Source organism: Pristiophorus japonicus, chromosome 4 (genome assembly GCF_044704955.1).
Source record: "Pristiophorus japonicus isolate sPriJap1 chromosome 4, sPriJap1.hap1, whole genome shotgun sequence".
In the NCBI taxonomy this organism is placed as follows: domain Eukaryota; kingdom Metazoa; phylum Chordata; class Chondrichthyes; family Pristiophoridae; genus Pristiophorus; species Pristiophorus japonicus.
The window spans coordinates 23,577,675-23,597,328 of NC_091980.1; positions in this window are offsets into that span (position 1 = coordinate 23,577,675).

The following is a 19,654-nucleotide window of genomic DNA, read 5'->3' on the forward strand; positions in this document are numbered from 1 at the left end:
TGTATTGTCCTTTATGAGAGTGATTGTAAGTTTGACCTTGTATTTTTCTTACTAGAGTAATAAGCTTGTATTACCTTGACTGTAATAAAACCAAAGTTCTTTTGCATCAAACCAGTGTCCTTTGCACTTTTGTCACACTCCCCAAATAAATCCAGAGCATAGAACCCAAGGGAGTGGGAGCGAGTCGAACCGCTCAAGTTGGTCAGAAGGGAACCTGACTCCCTCATAGAGACTACACCCCCGTACAATGTAGACAGGCTAAGTGAATGGGCAAAAACTTTAGCAGTTAGAGTATAACATGTGAAACTGTGAGGTTATCCACTTTGGCAGAAAAATAGAAAAGCAAATTATAATTTAAATGGAGAAAAATTGCAAAGTGCTGCAGTACAGGGAGACCTGGGGGTCCTTGTGCATGAAACACAAAAAGTTAGTATAGGTACAGTAAGTAATCAGGAAGGCATAAGAAATGTTGGCCTTTATTGCAAGGGGGATAGAGTATAAAAGCAGAGAAGTCCTGCTACAACTTTACAGAGTATTGGTGAGGCCACACCTAGAGTACTGCGTGCAGTTTTGGTCTCCGTATTTAAGAAAGGATATACTTGCATTGGAGGCTGTTCAGAGAAGGTTCACAAGGTTGATTCCGCAGATGAGGGGGTTGACTTATGAAGATAGGTTGAATAGTTTGGGCCTTTACTCATTGGAGTTCAGAAGACTGAGAGATGATCTTATCGGAACAATTAAGATCATGAGGGGGCTCGACAAGATGGATGCAGAGAGGATAATTCCACTCATAGGGGAAACTAAAACTAGGGGACATAGTCTCAGAATAAGGGGCCGCAACTGAGATGAGGAGGAATTTCTTCTCTCAGAGGGTTGTAAATCTATGGAATTCTCTGCCCCAGAGAGCTGTGGAGGCTGGGTAATTGAATATATTTAAGGTGGAGATAGACAGATTTTTGAGCAATAAGGGAATAAACGGTTATGGGGAGCGGGGAGGGAAGTGGAGCTGGGTCCATAATCAGATCAGCCATGATCTAATTAAATGGCGGAGCAGGCTTGAGGGGCCAAATGCCCTTCTCCTTCTCCTATTTCTTATGTTCTTATGTTCTTATGAATACAGTATACTAAATTGAAACAAATACAAGTAAATTGCTGTTTCACCTGGAAGGAGTATTTGGGGCCCTGGATAGTGGGAAGGGAGGAGGTAAAAGGGCAGGTGTTGCATCTCCTGTGCTTGCATGGGAAGGTGCCGTGGGAAGGGGAGAGGGTGTTGGAGGTAACTGCGGACTGGACCAGGGTGTCGCGGAGGAAGCGGTCCCTTCAGAATGCTGAGAGGGGAGGGGAAGATGTGATTGGTGGTGGGATCACGCTGGAGGTGGGGGAAATGGCGGAGGATGATCCGTTGAACATGGAGGATGATGGGGTGAAAGGTGAGGACAAGGGGAACCCTGTCATGGTTCTGAGAGGGAGGGGAAGGGGTGAGAGCAAATGTGCAGGAAATAGAATGGACACGGTCGAGAGCCATGTTAACCACGGTGGGGGGGAATCCTCGATTGAGGAAAAAGGAAGACATGTCAGAGGCGCTGGTGTGAAAGGTGACGTCATCAGAGCAGATGCGACGGAGACGGAAAAACTGGAAGAATTGAATGGAGTCTTTACAGGATGCGGGGTGGGAGGAAGTATAGTCCAGGTAGCTGTGGGAGTCAGTGGTCTTATAGTGGATACTGGTCGATAACCTATCCCCAGAAATGTAGATGGAGAAGTTGAGAAAGGGAATGGAAGCGTCGGAGAGGGACCATGTGAAGGTGAGAGCAGGAAATGGCACTGATACAGTCATCAATTTACCGGAAAAGAGGTGAGTGACGGGACCTGAGTAGGACTAGAGCAATGAAAGTTCCACATATCCCACAAAAAGGCAGGCATAACTAGGACTCATGCGAGTTCCCATAGCGACAACTTTAATTTGTAGGAAGTGAGTGCAGTTAAGGGAGAAGTTGTTCAATGTGAGAACAAGTTCAGCCAGGCGGAGGAGGGTGGCAGTGCATGGAGACTGGTTGGGCCTCTGCTCGAGGAAGAACCGGATCGTTCTCAGGCCATCCTGGTGGGGGATGGAATTGAAGAGCGACTGGACGTCCATGGTGAAAAGGAGACGGTTGGGGCCAGGAAACTGAAAACTGTTAACGTGACGGAGGGCATCGGAGGAGTCGCGGTTTTAGGTGGGAAGAGAGTGGACAAGGAGAGAAAAAATAGAGTCGAGATAGGAAGAAATAAGTTCTGTGGGGCAAGAACAGGCTGAAACGATGGGCCTGCCGGGGCAGTCCTGTTTGTGGATCTTGGGAAGAAGGTAGAAACGGGCTGTGTGGGGTTGGGGAACTATGAGATTGGTGGCTGTGGAGGGAAGATCTCCAGAGGGGATGAGTTCAGTGACGGTCTGGGAAATTATGGCTTGGTGTTCAGTAGTGGAGTCATGGTCCAGGGGAGGTGGGAGGAGGTGTCAGAGAGTTGGCGATCAGCCTCTACAAGGTAGAGGTCAGTTCACCAAACAACAACAGCGCCACCCTTGTCAGCAAGTTGGAGTTGGATCTGAGCGAGTGGAGTGCTGCAAGTTCAGAGGGAGGTAGGCTGGAGTGAGTGAGGGGTGCAGAGAAATTGAGATGGCCGATATCCCGTCGGCCGTTTGCAATGAAGAGGTCTAGAGCGGGTAAGAGGCCAGAGGAAGGGGCCCAGTTAGAGCGAGAATTCTGAAAATGGGAGAAAGGGTCAGCTGTGTGGAGGGAAGACTCCTGGCCGAAGAAGTGGGCACGGAGGCAAAGGCAGCGGAATAAGCTCAGCATCATGCTGAGCTTGAAATTCATTGAGGTGGGGGCATAAGGCGATGAAGCTCAGGCCTTTGCTGAGGACTGATCTTTCGGGTCAGAGAGGGCAAGGTCAGAGGGGATAGTGAAAACACGGCAGGGTTTGAGTTTGAAAGAAGGGATGGGTTCATGGGTTCAGAGGGAACTATAGGGAAAGAAGGTTCCGGAGGGGCGTTGGTGTCCAAGAGTTGTTGAAGTTTACAATCTGACACCTGAAAGAAAGGAAAACATTTTTGGTTAAAGAGTTGGATGAGGCGAAGGTGAAATGGAACTGCGGACCAGGACAGCGTAGAGATAGAGTGAGTCGGTGTTGCTGAAGAGAGAGGTCGAGTGTGTGCATGTGGCAGTACACGGCGTTGAGTTTGGATGCCAGGATGTGGCGAGAGCAATGGTTGGAGTAACGTTGAATATCTCGGAGATATCTGTAACCCTGCATGGATCCAAAACATGAAGAGTGCAATTTCAGTTGGAATCCACGTGGAGTAAGTCTGATGCCGAGACAGTTGCTAAGGAAAGAGATGTGGCTGTGAAAGCGCGTCTTGGCAGATACTTGATCAAACACGAGAAGGGAAACTGAAAGCAAAGAAGATGAACAAGGTAAAAAAAACAAACGGAAATCGCGTGTGAGGGAAGAGCAGAACTTCTTCAAGGTGGCCATTCCTAGAAGAGAAGTGGCAGTGAACTAAAGACTAATACAAAAGTAAAATACTGCGGGTGCTGGAATCTGAAATATAAACAGAAAATGCTGGAAATCTCAGCGGGTCAGGCAGCATCTGTAGAGAGAAAAGCAGAGTTAACGTTTCAGGTCGATAACCCTTCGTCAGAACTGGCGAATGTTCAAAAAGAACAGATTCTTAAGGAGCACTGAAAGGGGGAGTACGTTTTGAGTGTAGTCACTGTTGTAATGTAGCAAAAACGACAGCTAATTTGCACTCAGCAAGCTCCCACAAACAGCAACATGATATTGACCAAATAATCTGCTTTTGTTGTGCAGATTAAGGGATAAATATTGGCCAGTACATTCGGGATAACTCCCCTGCTCTTCTTTGAAATAATGCCATGGGATATTTTACAACCACCTGAGAGAGCAGACGGGGCATCGGTTTAGCATCCTCTGGTGTCCCTTAAGGATCTGTCCTTGATCCCCTCTTATTTCTCATCTATATGCTGCCACTTAGCGATATCATCCAAATACACGGAATCAGTTTCCACATGTACGCAGACGACACCAAGCTCTACCTCTCCACTACTTCTCTTGACTCTTGTTTGGCATTTACATTTTCAGATTGCTTGTCTGACATCCAGTACTGGATGAACAGAAATTTTCCCCAATTAAATATTGGGAAGACCAAAGCCATTATCTTTTGTCCCAGTCACAAACTGCGTTCCCTAACCGCTGACTCCATTCCTCTCCTTAGCATCAATCTTAGGGTGAACAAGACTGTTTGCAACCTAGGTGTCATATTTGACCCTGAAATGAGTTTCCAGCCACATATCTGCGGCATAACTAAAACCGCCTTTTTCCACCTCTGTAACATTGCCTGCCTCCGCCCCTGCCTCAGCTCTTCCGCTGCTGAAACTCTCATTCATGCCTTTGTTACCTCTAAACTTCACTACTCCAACTCACTCCTGGCTGGCCTCCCACATTCTACAATGTGTAAACTTAAGGTTTTCCAAAACTCAGCAGCCCGTGTCCTAACCCGCACCAAGTCATGATCACCCATCACCCCTGTGCTTTCTGGCCTACATTGGCTCCTGGTTAAACAATGCCTCAATTTCAAAATTCTCATCCTTGTTTACAAAACACTCCATGGCCTCGCTCCTTCCTACCTCTGTAATCTTTTTCAGCCTCACAACCCCACAAGATTTCTGCGCTCCTCAAATTCTGCCCTCTTGAACATCCCTCATTATTACTGCTCAACCATCGGTGAGCGTGCCTTCAGCTGTTTGGGCCTAAGCTCTGGAACTCCCCTTCTAAACCTCTCTGCCTCTCTGCTTCTCTTCCCTCCTTTAAGACACTCCTTAAAACTAACCTCTTTAATCAAGCTTTTGGTCATCTGCCTTAATTTCTTCTTTTGTGGCTCGATGTCAAATTTATCTGTTTTAACATAGAAACAGAGAAATTTACAGCAGAGGAGGAGGCCATTTCGGCCCATCGTGTCTGCGCCGGCCGTCAAAGAGCTGCACGACCCCTGGTCAGCAGCCATGATCTTATTGAATGGTGGTGCAGGCTCAAAGGGCCGAATGGCCGACTCCTGCACCTATTTTCTATGTTTCTATGAAGGGTACATATAAATCTATGAACAATGACGGAAAGGCAAAGACCACCCACCTTAAACATAGAAACATAGAAAATAGGTGCAGGAGTAGGCCATTCGGCCCTTCTAGCCTGCACCGCCATTCAATGAGTTCATGGCTGAACATTCAACTTCAGTACCCCATTCCTGCTTTCTCGCCATACCGCTTGATCCCCCTAGTAGTAAGGACCTCATCTAACTCCTTTTTGAATATATTTAGTGAATTGGCCTCAACAACTTTCTGTGGTAGAGAATTCCACAGGTTCACCACTCTCTGGGTGAAGAAGTTCCTCCGCATCTCGGTCCTAAATGGCTTACCCCTTATCCTTAGACTGTGACCTCTGGTTCTGGACTTCCCCAACATTGGGAACATTCTTCCTGCATCTAACCTGTCTAAACCCATCAGAATTTTAAATGTTTCTATGAGGTCCCCTCTCATTCTTCTGAACTCTAGTGAATACAAGCCCAGTTGATCCAGTCTTTCTTGATAGGTCAGTCCCGCCATCCCAGGAATCAGTCTGGTGAACCTTCGCTGCACTCCCTCAATAGCAAGAATGTCCTTTCTCAGGTTAGGAGACCAAAACTGTACACAATACTCCAGGTGTGGCCTCACCAATGCCCTGTATAACTGTAGCAACACCTCCCTGCCCCTGTACTCAAATCCCCTTGCTATGAAGGCCAACATGCCATTTGCTTTCTTAACCGCCTGCTGCACCTGCATGCCAACCTTCAATGACTGATGTACCACGACACCCAGGTCTCTTTGCACCTCCCCTTTTCCTAATCTGTCACCATTCAGATAATAGTCTGTCTCTCTGTTTTTACCACCAAAGTGGATAACCTCACATTTATCCACATTATACTTCATCTGCCATGCATTTGCCCACTCACCTAACCTATCCAAGTCGTTCTGCAGCCTCACAGCATCCTCCTCGCAGCTCACACTGCCACCCAACTTAGTGTCATCCGCAAATTTGGAGATACTACATTTAATCCCCTCATCTAAATCATTAATGTACAGTGTAAACAGCTGGGGCCCCAGCACAGAACCTTGCGGTACCCCACTAGTCACTGCCTGCCATTCTGAAAAGTACCCATTTACTCCTACTCTTTGCTTCCTGTCTGACAACCAGTTCTCAATCCATGTCAGCACACTACCCCCAATCCCATGTGCTCAATCTCTTGTGTGGGACCTTGTCGAGTGCCTTCTGAAAGTCCAAATATACCACATCAACTGGTTCTCCCTTGTCCACTCTACTGGAAACATCCTCAAAAAATTCCAGAAGATTTGTCAAGCATGATTTCCCTTTCACAAATCCATGCTGCCTTGGACCTATCATGTCACCTCTTTCCAAATGCACTGCTATGACATCCTTAATAATTGATTCCATCATTTTACCCACTACCGATGTCAGGCTGACCGGTCTATAATTCCCTGTTTTCTCTCTCCCTCCTTTTTTAAAAAGTGGGGTTACATTGGCTACCCTCCACTCTATAGGAACTGATCCAGAGTCAATGGAATGTTGGAAAATGACTGTCAATGCATCCACTATTTCCAAGGCCACCTCCTTAAGTACTCTGGGATGCAGTCCATCAGGCCCTGGGGATTTATCGGCCTTCAATCCCATCAATTTCCCCAACACAATTTCCCGGCTAATAAGGATTTCCCTCAGTTCCTCCTCCTTACTAGACCCCCCGACCCCTTTTATAACCGGAAGGTTGTTTGTGTCCTCCTTCGTGAATACCGAACCAAAGTACTTGTTCAATTGGTCCGCCATTTCTTTGTTCCCCGTTATGACTTCCCCTGATTCTGACTGCAGGGGACCTACGTTTGTCTTTACTAACCTTTTTCTCTTTACATATCTATAGAAAGTTTTGCAATCCGTCTTAATGTTCCCTGCAAGCTTCTTCTCATACTCCATTTTCCCTGCCCTAATCAAACCCTTTGTCCTCCTCTGCTGAGTTCTAAATTTCTCCCAGTCCCCAGGTTCGCTGCTATTTCTGGCCAATTTGTATGCCACTTCCTTGGCTTTAATACTATCCCCTATCCCTGATTTCCCTTGATAGCCACGGTTCAGCCACCTTCCCTTTTTTATTTTTATGCCAGACAGGAATGTACAATTGTTGTACTTCATCCATGCGGTCTCTAAATGTCTGCCATTGCCCATCCATAGTCAACCCCTTAAGTATCATTCGCCAATCCATCCCAGCCAATTCACGCCTCATACCTTTAAAGTTAGCCTTCTTTAAGTTCTGGACCATGGTCTCTGAATTAACTGTTTCATTCTCCATCCCAATGCAGAATTCCACCATATTATGGTCACTCTTCCCCAAGGGGCCTCGCACAACGAGATTGCTAATTAATCCTCTCTCATTACGTAACACCCAGTCTAAGATGGCCTCCCCCCTAGTTGGTTCCTCGACATATTGGTCTAAAAAACCATCCCTTATGCACTCCAGGAAATCCTCCTCCACCGTATTGCTTCCAGTTTGGTTAGCCCAATCTATGTGCATATTAAAGTCACCATTATAACTGCTGCACCTTTATTGAATGCACCCCTAATTTCCTGTTTGATGCCCTCCCGAACATCACTACTACTGTTTGGAGGTCTGTACACCTTGTCTTGTAATGCCTGTTAAAACACCTTGGGATGTTTTACTACATTAAAGGCGCTATATAAATAAAAGTTATTATTATTGACATCTCATCTAAATGACAGCACCTTCGACAGTGCAGCACTCCCTCAGTAATGCACTGAATGTCAGCCGATATTTTTGGGCTGAAGTTCTATGGATTGGGACTAAACCCACAACCTGCTGACTCAAAGGCAGAGTGCTGCCCACTGAGTTACAGCTGACACTGGAGACATGCCACAAGTTTAGAGAATTGATTTATAAAAACAGACTGGAGACACTTGAAGGTAGATTTTAAATTTGCTGCCCAGGCACGAACCTGGCTTTGTAGATGGGCCGCCCGTTATAGAGACACGAAAGATGCAAAGGCACTACTTCGAAGAAGACCATGGGAGTTCTCCCAGTGAGCTGGACAACATGTATTCCTCAACCAACAGATAAAACAATGATCTGGTCATTTATTTAATCTCTGTTTTGTGGGACCTAGCTGTGTGCAAATTGGCTGCTGTCTTTCCCTACATTACAACAGAGACTACACTTCTAAAGTACTTCATAGAAAGATAGAAACATAGAAAATAGTGCAGGATTAGGCGTCATATAAATGCAAGTCTTTCTTTTTTTTTGAAAATTTGACCTCTGCTCATTGACTTTCCCTCTCCTCTTTCCTCCTGTTAGCCCGATGAAGGGCTTTCGCCAGCCTGACTTTGCCAATTCTGAGCAAAGATCTGACCTGAAATGTTGGGCCTGCCTTCCTCTTTCACTCGCTGACTAATATGCTTGCATAGAATTTCCTTAGGGCAGATCCCATTCCGAAACCGTAGCTTCACCGAGGTTTCTGATGCACTGCCAGTGAAGACATGGCGGCAGAGAGGTAACGAGAGCGGTTCCGAGGAGAGTCTCGGACACATTGTGCTTCCGGTTTTTCATTTCTGACTTCCGGCTTTTGATATGTTCCTTATACCTTCAGACAAGCCATGATCTTATTGAATGGCAGAGCAGGCTTGAGGGGCCAAATGGCCTACCCCTGCACCTATTTCTTATGTTCTTATCTGTTTATATATGTCCTTCCTAACAACCCAAAATTCCAATGGGACATTTAGCCAAGACACAGTGATTTTTCTTTCCTGCCTCTCTGGTTCAAACATAGCCAGTAAGCCAAGCGTTGAACAGCCCCATCCACCATCTGTTGTGTGACCAAAAGTAAAGGCGGGGGTATGAGGGGGAGAAAATAATTGAAGTCTACGTGCAATGTAATGCCAGTCACCTTGGTCATATTCAGTCTCTCCCATGTAGCGCCCCACTTGTCTTGTGCTGGGCTTGCTCACGCTCCATATAAAAATATAGCACCATCGGGTTCCTTTTGGAAATTATGAGGACTGGGAGAAATTTAGAATTCAGCAGAGGAGGACAAAGGGTTTAATTAGGAGGGCGAAAATAGAGTATGAGAGGAAGCTTGCAAGGAACATAAAAACTGACTGAAAAATCATCTATAGATATGCGAAGAAAAAAAGATTAGTGAAGACAAACATAGGTCCCTTGCAGTTAGAATCAGGTGAATTTATAATGGGGAACAAAGAAATGGCAGACCAGTTGAACAAATACTTTGGTTCAGTCTTCACGAAGGAAGACACAAATAACCTTCCGGAAATACTAGGGGACCGAGGGTCTAATGAGCAGGAGGAACTGAAGGAAATCCTTATTTGTCAGGAAATTGTGTTAGGGAAATTGATGGAATTGAAGGCCAATAAATCCCCAGGGCCTTATAGTCTGCATCCCAGAGCACTGAAGGAAGTGGCCCTAGAAATAGTGGATTTATTGGTGATCATTTTCCAACAGTCTATGGACTCTGGATCAGTTCCTAGGGACTGGAGGGTAGCTAATGTAATACCACTTTTTAAAAAAGGAGGGTGAGAGAAAACAGGGAATTATAGACCGGTTAGCCTGACATCGGTAGTGGGGAAAATGTTGGAATCAATTATTAAAGATGAAATCGCAGCGCATTTGGAAAGCAGTGACAGGATCGGTCCAAGTCAGCATGTATTTATGAAAGGAAAATCAAGCATGACAAATCTTCTAGAAATTTTGAGGATGTAATTAATTGAGTGGACAAGGGAGAACCAGTGGATGTGGTGTATTTGGACTTACTTTCAAAATACCTTTGACAAGGTCCCACACAAGAGATTGGTGTGCAAAATTAAAGCACATTTTACGAGGGGTAATGTATTGATGTGATAGAGAACTAGTTGGCAGATAGGAAGTAAATAAACGGGTCCTGTTCAGAATAGCCAGCAGGGACCAGTGGGGTGCCGCAGGGCTCAGTGCTGGAACCCCAGCTATTTACAATATACATCAATGATTTAGATGAAGGAATTGAGTGTACTATCTCCAAGTTTGCAGATGACACTAAACTGGGTGGTGGTGTGAGCTGTGTGGAGGATGCTAAGAAGCTGCAGGGTGACTTGAACAGGTTAGGTGAGGGGGCAAATGCATGGCAGATGCAGTATAATGTGGATAAATGTGAGGTCATACACTTTGGTGACAAAAACACGAAGGCAGAATATTATCTGAATGGCAGCAGATTAGGAAAAGGGGAGGTGCAACGAGACCTGCGTGTCATGGTACATCAGTCATTGAAGGTTGGCATGCTGGTGCAGCAGGCAGTGAAGAAGGCAAATGGCATGCTGGCCTTCATAGCTAGGGGATTTGAGTATAGGAGCAGGGAGGTCTTGCTGCTGCTATACAGGGCCTTGGTGAGGCCTCACCTGGAATATTGTGTTCAGTTTTGGTCTCCTAATCTGAGGAAGGACATTCTTGCTATTGAGGGAGTGCAGCAAAGGTTCACCAGACTGATTCCTGGGATGGCAGGACTGACAATGAGGAGAGACTGGATCGACTGGGCCTGTATCCACTGGAGTTTAGAAGAATGAGAGGAGATCTCACAGAAACATATAAAATTATGATGGGACTGGATAGGTTAGATGCAGGAAAAATCTTCCCCATTTTGTGGGAGTCCAGAACTAGGGGTTACAGTCTAAGGATAAGGGGTAAGCCATTTAGGACCGAGATGAGAAGAAACTTCTTCACTCAGTGAGTTGTTAACCTGCGGAATTCTCTTCCACAGAGAGTTGTTGATGCCAGTTCATTAGATATATTCAAGACGGAGTTGGATATGGCCCTTACAGCTAAAGGTATCAAGGGGTATGGAAAGAAAGCAGGACAGTGGTACTGAGGTGAATGATCAGCCATGATCTTTTTGAATGGTGGTGCAGGTTCGAAGGGCCGAATGGCCTACTCCTGCACCTATTTTCTATGTTTGTATGTTTATACAGTAGAACTCAACCTCCATCCGAATCATTTGGACCTCGTGGTCCAGAATTAAACTCAGTTGCAGTTTAAATCAAGTGTTGCCTGCAGACTCACCGATGCCAGGGAGCCAATCCTGGCCAGTCTTCACAATCCCATAGTCTGAACCTTTGATTGAATTGTTTCAGTCGGGCAGGCACTCTGTCCTCATTAAGATTGGAATTGTATTCCGCTTTCTGTTCTCACCCTGGTGGCCTATGCAAAACAGACACAGCAGGAAGGTTAAAAGCAATAAAATGCTGCTTCAAATGGCATCTGTCCTTCCATGTGATGTCCCTTAATAATCTGAAAACATCTGAGCAATGCGAAAACTCGACACAGTATCTTCAGTTACAACCGCTAGTTAAAATTCTTTGGTACTCTGCGGCCTCTTATATGAGGCATATATTGCTTATTATTCCTGGCTTAATGAAAGTGGTGCCCAAAACAATCAAATCGCAATGAACCATTTGTTAGTGTGTATATTTCACACATTTCCCAGAATCACTGTTAGAAATGTGTGGAGATGCATAATATATGGCTTCATGCTAATTAACGTTGACTTCACAGGACTTCCAGAGGTAGTGTTAAGTGTATTTATGGGGCAAGGTTTACAGTAAATATTACTTTAATAAAACACATATTTCTCTTGGCTCCCATATGTGTGCTCATTAGGTATAGGAGGTGGTTTGCTTCTCTGTAACTTTAGTATAATTTAGATTTCATTTAACTTCCTTTATGTGTGATGGGGGAAAAGAGTTTGGTGCATACAATATTACTGCAAGTAGGATCTTGTTGGACTCCCACAGCCAATCTTAGTGTGTGGGTTGGTATGTATATATTATATAAACATAACAGCAATAATTTAGTCGTCTCTCATCTACCACAGGTAGTCTTGATATATGTAGAGGCTTGGTATGCATAACTTCATTAAAATTCAGCTATCTCCCGAATCATAGTTGTTGTGGTTGGGTGGTCTGTTAAATATATTTCATTCTAATTCAGATTTGTCCTTGTTCTCACAGGCAGCTGCACTGCTTCTGTTTGTATATGTGTTTGAGGGATTTGTGGTTGGATTTAGTATCTATAATTTTACGATAATTAAGATATCTCTCATCTCCCGTGTGCTATCCTGCAGTGAAATAGGATCCAATTTAGCTTCCCCGATCAATTCGTATTTTGGAGCATCCAAATCCTAAACCAGTTAAATCAGTTAACCTTATGCAAATGCAGGTGATAGATCTCTGTGAGGCTTTAGCTAAAGACATGTATAAGGAGATTGAAGAGTATACCGAGTAATTGGAGCTGCCTTTGGGAGTATTGACTCGTTAAGAAACTAAGAGACCAAGATTGCTTTATTTAAAACCCACTCTAAATCATCTTTGTTCCTAGTTCCGCTTTCTTTTGAAGACAATTTGAAAGCTACAGTGCTTCACCTTGAATAAATCGGTAGGTGGTAGGGAGAATATTATTCGCACTCTTTCATATGCCATCCTGCGGTTAGAACATCGACAAAAGGTTTTATGGTCTTGTGTGTGCAAATGGGGAGGAGTGTGTCAATCCTATCACCAACAATATATATTATTTCATTTTTTTTTCCGTTCCTTCTGCAGCAATAATTCAGTACAAATGACCATACGCCTGTGTTGCCAATCGGCGGCATGAAGAGTCGAACACTTTGTAAGAGCAGTTTTCCTCAATAAAACTCTAGCTCTCCGCTTCCTTCAAGCCCATGAGCAGGTGAAAGTGTCTCTGATCCCACCTCATCTACATGGTTTCCATCACTTGTAATCCATAGGAAACCTGAGGTAGAATTATTTTCCACTACACTGCTGCTAACTAAATAGGATCGCTAGCACAACTAAACACCTGTTACTGTGATATGGCAACTGTTGGCCGTAGATCGTTTGCCCAGTATCACATAGAAAGAAGAAAGAAAGGCTTGGGATTTATATAGCGCCTTTCATGACCACCGCACGTCTCCAAGTGCTCTACAGCCAATGAAGTGCTTTTGGAATGTAGTCACTGTTGTAATGTAGGAAATGCGGCAGCCAACTTGCGCACAAGCAAACTCCCACAAACAGTAATGTGATAATGACGACATAATCTGTTTTTTTGTTAAGTTGATTGAGGGATAAATATTGGCCAGGACACCGGGGATAACTCCCCTGCTCTTCAAAATAGTGCCATCGGATCTATTATGTCCACTTGAGAGAGCAGATGGGGCCTCGGTTTAGTGTCCCATCCGAAAGACAGCACCTCTGACAATGCAGTGCTCCCTCAGCGCAGCACTGGAGTGTCAGCCTAGATTTATGTGCTCAAGTCCCTGGAGTAGGACTTGAACCCATACCTTTCTGAAGAGCATCAGCACTACTTAGAGCATCCACATAGTGCTTCACTCACCGCCCCAGTAGTGCCCTGGGAACCGCCCCCAAAGGAAGTGGAGCACGCAAGATTGTGCTTCACTTCCTTTGAGGAGTGGTAAGCCCAATTCAACGGCGGGGCGGGGCTTCTGCATCGGGCACAGGAAGTCCCGGCGCCAGCAGGTTACTGCTCCTAATCGGGGCGCAGGGCAAATTTGACCCTCATAAATATAACATCATCCCTAAAAAAATCACGAATAACTATTCACAGTGTGGGCTAACCAATGATCTACTCAAGTTTAACATAACCTTTCTGCTTTAGTCAGTAACAAATCCAATAGGGAATTCAGGATTAACTTCGTTACCCCGTGAGTGATTAGAAGGTGGAACACGCACCCACAAAGAGGAGTTGTGGAGAATGGCTTGGACGCATTTAAGGGGAAGCTAGATAAACGCATGAGGGAGAAAGGAATAGAAGAATATGTTGATGGGCTTATATGAAGAGATGTGGGAGGAGACTCGTGTGCAGCATAAATGGATCTACTGGGCCGAATAGCCTGATTCTGTGCTGTAAATACTTTGTAATGTGAGCAATACAGCTTATCTCATCCTAGGTAGCTTTGACATAGCTTTAGATTGTGTTCTCTGCTGCCTTTGTCTTCCATCGATGCCTGCTCCTCTGCCAATATTGCCTGCTCTCAGGGAAAGCTTCCCACTAAATTCCACCACTATGTTACATTCCTTCATGTTTTGTGAAACCTCCGAAGAAAATCTTCTTTTCAATCAGACCTTCGTCTTCCTTCTTTCTTTAAAATGTTTTCTCTCTTCATCCACAGTGTTTTCCATCAGCCTGAGAAATATTTTGAGACATCTTTCTGTACCCAGAGAATGCTGAGACAATGAATTGTTGCTGTCATTTTTGGTGGCTTTAGAAAACCAATATTCGAGGTGATTATTCTTTCGATATTTTATACTGAAGTGCAGGATTGGAAAGAAACCGAGGCCTGGAATTTCCCCGATGTGATTTAGACCATTGGTGCCCCTTCGACAGCGGCCTGCCGGGGGAGTTACACACAGATTTCCTGGGTCGGCTCATTTGACACCCATTGGTGTAGAACCCATGTACAACTGGTGTAAGCAGTTGAACTGCATGGAAACATCAGTGCCGCCTTTAAAGGAGACAGTTCGCTGTCGAATGCTGATTTATCCTTGAAGGGGCACCAATGGTGTAAATCACATCGGGGAAATTCCAGGTTTTTTTCCAATCCTGCACTTCAGTATAAAATATCGAAGAGGTAAGTTTAAAGGAGCATCTTAAAGGAGGAAAGAGATTTGGAGGAGTGGAGAGATTTAGGAAGGGAGTTCCAGAGCTTAGGGCCCATGCAGCCAAAGGCTCGACCGCCAATGGTGGAGCATTTAAAATTGGGGATGTTCAAAAGGCCAGATTAGGCGGAGCATGGAGATCTGGGGGGGATGATAGGGCTGCAAGTGATTACAGATATAAGGAGGGGTGAGGCCATGGACGGATTTGAAAACAAGGATGAGAATTTTAAAATCGAGGCGTTGCTTAAGCAGGACAGCGAGCACAGTGGAGATGTGCGAGTTAGCACCTGGGCGGCAGAGTTTTGCATCACCTCAAGTTTATGGAGAGTAGAACTAGGGAGGCCAGCCAGGAGTGCATTGAAATAATCAAGTCTAGAGGTGATGAAGGCACGAATGAGGGTTTCAACAGCAGTTAGGTTGAGGTAAGGGTGGAGATGGGTGATAGAATATTACAATATCTCCATTCTTTAATAACTTCACTGAATGTCTCAGGTAAAGTAAAGGAAAAGCTTGCATTTATATAGTGCCTTTCACAACCTCAGGCCATGCCAAAGCATTTTACAGCCGATGAAATACTTTGAAATGTAACCACTGTTGCAATGTAGGAAACATGGACGTCAAATGCGCACAGCAAGCTCCCAAACCCAGCTAATGACCACATCATCTGTTTTTTTTTAGTGATGTTGATTGTGGGTACGCATTGGCCAGGACACTGGAGATAACTCCCCTACACTTCTTTGAAATAGTAAAATGGAATATTTTACGTCCACCTGACAGCAGACAGGAACTCGGTTTAACATCTCATCTAAAAGACGGCACCTTCGGCATTACAGCGCTCCCTCAGTACTGCACTGGAGTGTCAGCCTGTTTTCCTGTGCTCAAGTGATATTTTTAATATACTTGCAAAGAGTTATGACCTACATCTGTGCCCAGAGGAAAGCAGGGCATGGCCCCTTGCAGGAGAAGAACATCTGTGATATTTTCAGGGAGCTCACAGCACACACAGCCTTAAGATGGCAGAATCTTCCAGAAGCCACCCAGTCAGGTGACCTGGTCCCTGGCTGCAGTGACACAGGAGTCCACAGGTGGAGCTATATATATTACACTTCTCCCTCCTTAATGAAGAAGTACTTATAACAAACAATCATCATACATAACTTGCATGGTTATATTATACATAACAAAAGATATGGACTTATTTGCTATATTTGCAAATCAAGTTTAACCACTTGTTTTCTGTTTCATAGAGGATACCTTCGCTCTTGAACATAACCTTCCAAACATGGCGTTGAATTTAAACTCATTCGAGGCTGATCCGGAGGAATGTTTTCCTCCAAGGGATGCCCTTGATTTCCATTTGAACTCTCTCTAACTTCAGATTGTATGTCTGCCTGACTTAGACTCAGACTTAAATTCTGACTTTCTCTTGGATTTGGTTCCAGTACATTGGATTTAGGATTTGCTACTGGTTTATCAAATCTATCTGATGAGTCAGAAATAATTGAATCATTCTCACCTTCAACTACTTCCATGTCTGTAGGTAAAATATGATCAATGTGAACAAACCTAACCTGTCCATGTTCAAACATCTTGAACAAATATGTGCGAGGATCACGTATCTTCACCACTCTTCCTAGAAACCACTTTAACCATTTATGGTGATGGTTCTTCACGCTCACCTTCTGGTTTAATTTCACACTTCTCTCTTTTGCTCTACCTCTATCATGATTCTCTTTCTGTCTTAATTGTGTCTCTTCTACGGACTGTGCCAAGTTTGGTTTTAACAACGAGAATCTGGTTCGTGGCTGTCGTTTGAGAAACAACTCAACTGGTGTTCTACCTGTAGTTGTTTGAGGAGTATTACGATACATAATTAGGAAATTAGCCAATTTGTGATCCAATGACAAGTGTCGTTTCTTTGGATTTGGAACTAACATCTGTTTGATGAGGGCATGTTTTCCAATTTGTACAGTGCACTCTGCTGCACCATTCGAAGTGGGTGGTACGGTAGAACCTTGGTATGTTTCACACCATTTTGCTTGTGAACTGTGTAAATTCTTCTGAATGAAATTGTGGTCCATTATCAGAAACAATTTCTTCTGGGGGGCCAAATGAAGAAAATAATCTACGTAAAATGACTAATGTTTCATTGTTGTTATTTTCCACATTGGAAACACCTCGACCCACTTCGAATGGCTCTCAATCACAATAAACAATTGTTGTCCTTCTAGCTCAGCAAAATCGATATGTAGCATTTGCCACACCCTGGGAGGCCATTTCCATGGTGGTGGTTGCTTGTTCACCATTTGACATGTCGTACTCTGACTGATGATGCACTCTATGGGCCCAAGTTTCCGCCCTCTGTAAATACGGCGCACACAGAATAAAAAGACCGTCGTAAAGTTACCTTCTAATTCTCCGCACTCCTCAGGATATCTTCGCCCTCGACGTAGCACAGCACAAGGGATGGGGCGCGGAGCCGGGTCCCGGCGCTGGTTACTATGCTTAAACAAAGGGGACTACAGTGGGATGAGGGCAGAGTTGGCTAAAGTAGACTGGAAACACAGACTAAACAGTGGCACAATTGAGGAACAGTGGAGGACTTTTAAGGAACTCTTTCATAGTGCTCAACAAAAATATATTCCAGTGAAAAAGAAGGGCGGTAAGAGAAGGGATAACCAGCCGTGGATAACCAAGGAAATAAAGGACAATATCTAATTAAAAACCAATGCGTATAAGGTGGCCAAGGTTAGTTGTAAACTAGATGATTGGGAAAATTTTAAACGACAGCAAAGAATGACAAAGAAAACAATAAAGAAAGGAAAGATAGATTACGAAAGTAAACTTGCGCAAAACATAAAAACAGATAGTAAAAGCTTTTACCGATATATAAAACGGAAAAGAGTGACTAAAGTAAATGTTGGTCCCTTAGAAGATGAGAAGGGGGATTTAATAATGGGAAATGTGGAAATGGCTGAGAACTTAAACAATTATTTTGCTTCGGTCTTCACAGTGGAAGACAAAAACGCCTTGCCAAAAATTGCTGGTCACAGGATTGTGGGAAGGGAGGACCTTGAGATAATCGCTATCACTAGGGGGGTAGTGCTGGACAGGCTAATGGGACTCAAGGTAGACAAGTCCCCTGGTCCTGAGGAAATGCATCCCAGGGTATTAAAAGAGATGGCGGAAGTTATAGCAGATGCATTCGTTATAATCTACCAAAAATCTCTGGACTCTGGGGAGGTACCAGCGGATTGGAAAGCAGCTAATGTAACGCCTCTGTTTAAAAAAGGGGGCAGACAAAAGGCAGGTAACTATAGGCCGGTTAGTTTAACATCTGTAGTGGGGAAAATGCTTGAAGCTATCATTAAGGAAGAAATAGCGTGTCATCTAGATAGGAATAGTGCAATCAAGCAGACTCAACATGGATTCATGAAGGGGAAATCATGTTTAACTAATTTACTGGAATTCTTTGAGGATATAATGAGCATGGTGGATAGAGGTGTACCGATGGATGTGGTGTATTTAGATTTCCAAAAGGCATTCGATAAGGTGCCTCACAAAAGGTTACTGCAGAAGATAAAGTTACGCGGAGTCAGAGGAAATTTATTAGCATGGATAGAAAATTGGCTGACTAACAGAAAGCAGAGAGTCGGGATAAATGGGTCCTTTTTGGGTTGGAAATCGGTGGTTAGTGGTGTGCCACAGGGATCGGTGCTGGGACCACAACTGTTTACAATATACATAGATGTCCTGGAAGAGGGGAAAGAGTGTAGTGTAACAAAATTTGCAGATGACACAAAGATTAGTGGGAAAGCGGGTTGTGTAGAGGACACAGAGAGGCTGCAAAGAGATTTAGATAGGTTAAGCGAATGGGCTAAGGTTTGGCAGATGGAATACAATTTCGGAAAGTGTGAGGTCATCCACCTTGGAAAAAAAAACAGTAAAAGGGAATATTATTTGAATGGGGAGAAATTACAACATGCTGCAGTGCAGAGGGACCTGGGGGTCCTTGTGGTGCATGAATCCCAAAAAGTTAGTTTGCAGGTGCAGCAGGTAATCAGGAAGGCGAATGGAATGTTGTCCTTCATTACGAGAGGGATGGATTACAAAAGCAGGGAGGTCCTGCTGCAACTGTACAGGGTATTGGTAAGGCCGCACCTGGAGTACTGCATGCAGTTTTGGTCACCTTACTTGAGGAAGGATATACTAGCTTTGGAGGGGCTACAGAGACGATTCACTAGGCTGATTCCGGAGATGAAGGGGTTACCTTACAATGGTAGATTGAGTAGACTGGGTCTTTACTCGTTGGAGTTCAGAAGGATGAGGGGTGATCTTATAGAAACATTTAAAATAATGAAAGGGATAGACAAGATAGAGGCAGAGAGGTTGTTTCCACTTGTCGGGGAGACTAGAACTAGGGGGCACAGCCTCAAAATACGGGGGAGCCAATTTAAAACCGAGTTGAGAAGGAATTTCTTCTCCCAGAGGGTTGTGAATCTGTGGAATTCTCTGCACAAGGAAGCAGTTGAGGCTAGCTCATTGAATGTATTCAATTCACAGATAGATAGATTTTTAACCAATAAGGGAATAAAGGGTTATGGGGAGCGGGCGGGTTAGTGGAGCTGAATCCACGGCCAGATCAGCCATGATCTTGTTGAATGGCGGAGCAGGCACGAGGGGCTAGATGGCCTACTCTTGTTCCTAATTCATATGTTCTTAAGTTCTTATGTTCTTATGGGACCTCTGCATATGCGTGCTAGAGTGTGCGCGCATGTACAGTAGCTTCTCGCAGCCCGAATCTCTGCGACGCTGCGTGGGAGGGGTCCGAAGCATGCTG